The sequence below is a fragment of the Schistocerca gregaria genome, chromosome 1, assembly GCF_023897955.1.
Source record: "Schistocerca gregaria isolate iqSchGreg1 chromosome 1, iqSchGreg1.2, whole genome shotgun sequence".
Classification (NCBI taxonomy): Eukaryota; Metazoa; Arthropoda; class Insecta; order Orthoptera; family Acrididae; genus Schistocerca; species Schistocerca gregaria.
The window spans coordinates 767,121,269-767,127,270 of record NC_064920.1 but is presented as its reverse complement, the minus strand read 5'-3'; positions in this window follow the sequence as shown (position 1 = coordinate 767,127,270).

Below are 6,002 nucleotides of genomic sequence, written 5' to 3'. Positions count from 1 at the left end.
AAGATTTTGGAAAATAAGTTTTCTTGGGTTAAATAGGGACCGAACGAATATTGGGCATTTTATGTTTTATGCAGAAAGGATTTTAGCATTCCTCACGGCAGGCAAACCGACTTGCGCCATCTCGAAGCACGTAAGGGACATGCATTAAAATACAAATGTAGAGTTGAATCAAAGAAAGTGCACAATTATTCCATAAGTAAAAAGAATACAATGGAACATCAAAATGTCACGTCAAGTGAATCAGCGTAGAAACTCAGCATATTTTCGACGGTTCTGCATTGGCTTCAAAGATTACTTATCGATGAACAAAAGTGAAAATGTTGTTGAAGAATGTGCTGGCTCTCAAAAGTGTGAATGACTTCTTAGACAGTTTAAGAGGCTCATAAAGACCTTGAATTTTATTTTTCATTGGCAATAGATGCATCACAGAAGGGCAACAGAAAGACATTTCCTATTTGCATTCGCTATGTTGATCCAAAGGAGTACAAAACAAATTTTTGAGTTTCATTCAAAATGCTGATGAAACCTCTTCAGGAGTGACTAGTTTGTTACTGCAAAAGTTTAGATATCCACAAGTTGAGTGTAAATAAAGTTTCTTCATACAGTGGTGAATTGCACTGATCATATACTCACCAATGAATTAAGAAAGCGACTACTAAATTAGATATCGATGTGGAAAGCATAGTTTTAAAAATTGAAATTTTTTTACCAGTTTGTGGAACTGAAATGGACAGAGATACTTAGACATGTACTCAGAATATGGCTTTCTTTGACTATAGCTGTAAACAGGATTCTTCTGAACTGGGATACCATCAAAAGCACTTTCCAAAATTTTGGAGGTCAGTTTTTCTGAAGAAAAACCCTGAGCATGACATCATACCAGAAATGCACCTCCATTTTGTGAGCAATGTTGAAAATCTTCTGGATACAGTTACTCTAACACAACATTAGAAGGTTATGATCTAAGTGTCTTTGAAACCATAAACCAAATATATACTGTAACTAATAGGTTTAAACAGAGAGAAAAGGATGATTTTTATGGTTGAAAGGCAAAACAACTATTAGATGGCTTATCTTCTTACCAAAAAAAATGTTTCAGCAGATTTCAAGGGCTTTTACTGTATTTACCACCAATAGTCAATAGTCATGATGAGCTTGGTTTTCCTTGGAAAATGAAAATGAATATATAGACTCTGATACTACAATGGAAATTCTGAACCTGAGGGATTACGTTTATATTGATAGCTTGTATGAATAATTCTCTGAATTCAAGGCTAACTTACTTGAAAGTGTGAACATGGATGATAGTGATGTTTCGAAGTGATTATGCTTCTTTTCACCTGAACCAGAACATGGAAGTTCCAAATGTTTATAAGATAATGGAATTCTTGTCAGTACACCAGGATCTAATGCTTTGTGGAAAAGTTGTTATTGTTAATGAATAACAGATAGAATGAGATAAAAAACAAGCGTAGTACAGAATTGATCGAGGCAGAGGTCCAAACTATGTGAATTTTAACAAAACACGTAAAGATTTTTTTAAATATCTAAAACAGGATCTTACATTATTGAACTATGCGAAAACATCAACAAAATATTTCAAAAAGTTAGATGAATGTGTATAAATGTTTATCGTATTTGTAAATAAAACGTTTAGTAGGTACACATTAAAAAAAAGAAATCCTGGAAAATTTGAAAATACTCCACAAACTCCTCTGGGTTACCGTCTTTTAGGGATTTTTAACGTTCCTCAGAAATCGTTAGGTACAGATAACTGTTGCGCTTGTTTCAAACAATAAAGTAGTATAAACTAACTTGCTTGGCTTCAAATTCATGAGATTGGTTGTGCACGGCTTTACCTAATCTACATCTACATCTGCATCTACATCTAAGGGACCGATGACCATAGTAGTCTGGTCCCTTTAATCCCACAAACCAACCAACATCTATATCTATACTCCGCAAGCCACCTGACGGTGTGTGGCGGAGGGTACTTTGAGTACCTCTATCGGTTCTCCCTTCTATTCCAACCTCGTATTGTTCGTGGAAAGAAAGATTGTCGGTATGCCTCTGTGTGGGCTCTAATCTCTCTGATTTTATCCTCATAGTCACTTCACGAGATATACAAAGGAGTGAGCAATATACTGCTTGATTCCTCGGAAGGTATGCTGTCGAAACTTCAACAAAAGCCCATACCGAGCTACTGAGCGTTTCTCTTGCAAAATCTTCCACTCGAGTTTATCTATCATCTCCGTAACACTTACGCGATTACTAAATGATCCTGTAACAAAGTGCACTGCTCTCCGTTGGATCTTCTCTATCTCTTCTATCAACCCTATCTGGTACGGATCCCACACTGCTGAGTAGTATTCAAGCAGTGGGCGAACAAGCATACTGTAACCTACTTCCTTTGTTTTCGGATTGCATTTCCATAGGATTCTTCCAATGAATCTCAGTCTGGCATCTGCTTTACCGACAATCAACTTTATATGATCATTCCATTTTAAATCACTCCTAATGCGTACTCCCAGATAGTTTATGGAATTAACTTCTTTCAGTTGCTGACCTGCTACATTGTAGCAAAATGATAAAGGATCTTTCTCTCTACGTATTCGCAGCACATTACACTTGTCTACATTGAGATTCAATTGCCATTCCCTGCACCATGCATCAATTTGTTGCAGATCCTCCTGCATTTCAGTGCAATTTTCCATTGTTACAATCTTTCCATATACTACAGCATCATCCGCAAAAAGCCTCAGCGAACTTCCTTTGCTATCCACAAGGTCATTTATGTATATTGTGAATAGCAACAGTCCTACGACACACCCCTGAGGCACACCTGAAATCACTCTTACTTCGGAAGACTTCTCTCCATTGAGAATGACATGCTGCGTTCTGTTATCTAGAAACTCTTCAATCCAATCACACAATTGGTCTGATAGTTCATATGCTCTTACTTTGTTCATTAGACGTCTGTGGGAAACTGCATCAAACGGCTTGAGGAAGTCAAGAAACACGACATCTACCTGGGAACCCGTGTGTATGGCCCTCTGAGTCTCGTGGACGAATAGCGCGAGATGGGTTTCACACGATCGTCTTTTTCGAAACCCATGCTAATTCCTACAGAGTAGAGTTGTAGCCTCCAGAAAAGTCATTACACTTGAACACAATACGTGTTCCAAAATTCTACTACTGATCGACATTAGAGATATAGGTCTATAGTTCTGCACATCTGTTCGACGTCCCTTCTTAAAAACGAGGATGACCTGTGCCTTTTTTCCAATCCTTATGAACACTAACCTCTTCTAGAGACCTACGGTACACCGCTACAAGAAGGGGGGCATGTTCCTTCGCGTACTCTGTGTAAAATCGATCTGGTTTCCCATGAGGTCCAGCGGCCTTTCCTCTTTTGATTGATTTTAATTGTTTCTCTATCCCTCTGTCGTCTATTTCGATATCTACTATTTTGTCATCTGTGCGATAATCTAGAGAGGGAACTACAGTGCAATCTTCCTCTGTGAAACAGCTTTGGAAAAAGACATTTAGTATTTCGGCCTTTAGTCTCTCTTCTTCTGCTTCAGTACCATTTTGCCATTTTGGTCTGGACATTTTGTTTTCATCCACCTACAGCTTTGACATAAGACCAAAATTTCTTAGGATTTTCTGCCAAGTCAGTACATAGAACGTTACTTTCGAATTCATTGAACTCCTCTCGCATAGCCCTCCTCACATTACATTTTGCTTCGCGTAATTTTTGTTTGCCTGCAAGGCTTTGGCTATGTTTATGTTTGCTGTGAAGTTCCCTTTGCTTCCGCAGCAGTTTTCTAACTCGGTTGTTGTACCACGGCGGCTCTTTTCCGTCTCTTACGATCTTGCTTGGCACATACTCATCTAATGCGTATTGTACGATGGTTTCGAACTTTGTCCACTGATCCTCAACACTATCTGTACTTGAGACAAAACTTTTGAGTTGAGCTGTCAAGTACTCTGAAATCTGCTTTTTGTCACTTTTGCTAAACAGAAAAATCTTCCTACGTTTTTTAATATTTCACTTACAGCTGAAATCATCGATGCAGTATCCGCTTTATGATCGCTGATTCCCTGTTCTGCGTTAACTGTTTCAAATAGTTCGGGTCTGTTTGTCACCAGAAGGTCTAATATGTTATCGCCGAGTGGCAGTTCTCTACCTGCTCAAGGCAGTTTTCAGATGATGCACTTAAAAATATTTCACTGATGTCTTTGTCCCTGCCACCCATTATAAATGTTTGAGTCTCCCAGTCTATATCCGGCAAATTAAAATCTCCACCCAGAACTATAACATGGTGGGGAAATCTACTCGAAAAATTTTCCAAATTTTCCTTCAGGTGCTCTGCCACAACAGCTGCTCAGCCAGGACTCGTATGGAGACATCCAATTACTATGTTTGAGCCTGCTTTAACCGTGACCATCACCCAAATTATTTCACATTTCGGATCTCCATCAATTTCCTTCGATAATATTGCACTTTTTATCGCTATAAACATGCCTCCCCTTCACTATCCAGCCTGTCTCTATGGTAAATAATCCAATCTGAGTTGAGAATTTCATTACTGTTTACACCTGGTTTCAGCCAACTTTCTGTCCCTAGTACTATGTGGGCACTGTTACTGTTGATTAATGACAGCAGCTCTGGGACCTTTCTATAGATGCTCCCACAGTTTACTATTACCACATTATACTGTTATTCTCTGTTGCGTTTTGCCTACTACTACCTTGTCGCGTCTCAGGAGGCGTCTTGTCAGGCCTAGGGAGGTAATTCTCTAACCTAAAAACTCATGTGCACTCCACACGTACTCCGCTACCCTTGTAGCCACTTCCTGCGTGTAGTGCACGCCTGACCTATTCAGGGGGATCCTACATTTCTCTACCCGATAGGAGAGTTCGAGAAATTTGCACCCAAGATCTCTGCAGAATCGTCTGAGCCTCTGGTTTAAGCCTTCCACTCGGCCCCAAACCAGAGGAACGTGATCAGTTCTGGGAACGATACTACAAATACTTAGCTCAGAATCAACCCCGCGAGCGAGGCTTTCCGCCTTCACCAACTCCGTCAAGCGCCTGTATGAACTAAGGATTCCCAACATTTCCGCTATCTCCCTAAGGGGCTCCGTCACCTGCCTAACGTTGGAGCTCCCAATCACTAATAAACCCCTCCCCCAGTGTGTCTGCTCGGACCTTGCTGAAGAAGGGGCCACATGTCCACTCACAGGATGATGCCACACGGCCAGCCTCCACATTGACCCTCCGCCTCGTGCGCTGCGAACGCCGCTGAACCCGCCACTCTCTTCGGGAGAGGTTGGCTTAACCACACCCTGTACCCGCAAAGATGTCTCGACAGCAGGGACTGTGAGCGAAGCATGTAACACCTGGGGTGTACCATGCGACACACCAGACTCCCCACTGCCGCTACACTCCGCGGCAGCAGCCTGAAGACGACCGAACGCGGCCATCAACACGTTCAGCTATTCGCGAACAGCGGCCAGCTCCTCCTGCGTCCATACACGGCAGTCACACATCCTATCCATCCTAAGCAATCAATTTACTGTAGAGGGTTAATCAACTTTTAACTAGAATGCTAATTCACTAAAGGCGGCTGATAGCTGACTAAACTGTGATTACTAGACACTTCTTGTTGAAAACAATGAAAATAAGCACTATCTGTTTCCGGGTTGTATTCAAAACAAACGCTAGCACTACTGGCACTACAGCTGACTAAAGGGACTCTCTCTGACTGTATTCAAAACAGACACGAAATCTATGGAACACTGTTACTAGTACTCGAAAATTAAAGCTTCCTAAAAGCAAAAAGACACGGAAGAAGAAGTGACAAGTAAGAAAAATAAAGTTAATAGTTGAATTAACGTAGCTCGCTGCACATCAGATGACAAGCAGATGGCAGTTACGACGACACTTTGTCCTATCGATGCTACCTCCCATCATCATGTTCCTTGCTTCTATGAACG